Raw genomic sequence first — 770 nt, forward strand, 5'->3', positions numbered from 1 at the left:
AGGGGACGCCAGAGGATGAAATGGCTGGATGGCATCACTGATTTGATGGACGTGAGTCTGAGTGAACTCCGGGAGTTGGTGATGGACAGGGAGGCCTGGCGCGCTGGGATTCATGGGGTCGCGAAGAGTCGGACACGACTGAGCGACTGATCTGATCTGATGAGCCTCATGTATTCATTCTTACCTAATGCTTTATCTTATCTTCAAGTTGGCTCTCTTGCAAATAAGAAAACTTGTGTAACATAATAGGAAAACCAGGATCACTTGCCATGTTGCCAGTAACTAAAAAGTGGTGTTCTAGTGGAAGCTTCAAGACTCTTACCTATTCTCATGCCTTAAAAGGTAGATTAGTAAGGTTTGGATAGATGTTACCTTCTGGACCAAACTGATATTTTCTCCTTGAAAAAAAAATCAAAAGAATAGATAGAGGATTGAAAAGGAAATCTCTCTCTCTCTTTTTTTTTCCCCCATGAATTCAGTGTTATTAAACCTGAGGATCCCTTTAAAACATGTCTTGAACCACTGGCAGTAAGGGCCTATTGTTGGGGAAATGCTGAGATGTCCTCAAAGTAAGACTATTTTCTCATCAGGAAATAAGGCAGTAGGACCAGAGGCCTCCAAATGGCCCTTCCGTTGCTGGAATAGATATGACGGTGTCCAGGCAGGTCCGCTGAAAGCTTTCAGATGCCCATGGTATGGAATCACCAAGCTTCTGGCAAATGTGTAGATTGTTTTGGGGGACTCCCTTGGGTAGATCCCAGCCAGCCTCA

The 770-nt window shown here is 44.5% G+C and overlaps 1 protein-coding gene across 9 annotated transcripts in view; it reads left to right on the top strand.

The window, feature by feature from the left end:
- Nucleotides 1–770, top strand: part of ABLIM3 (actin binding LIM protein family, member 3) — a 137370-nt gene that overhangs the window by 88487 nt on the left and 48113 nt on the right. The gene's annotated exons all lie outside the window — the stretch shown is intronic.

This window comes from Bison bison, unplaced genomic scaffold (genome assembly GCF_000754665.1).
Source record: "Bison bison bison isolate TAMUID 2011002044 unplaced genomic scaffold, Bison_UMD1.0 scf7180017864291, whole genome shotgun sequence".
Lineage (NCBI taxonomy): Eukaryota > Metazoa > Chordata > Mammalia > Artiodactyla > Bovidae > Bison > Bison bison.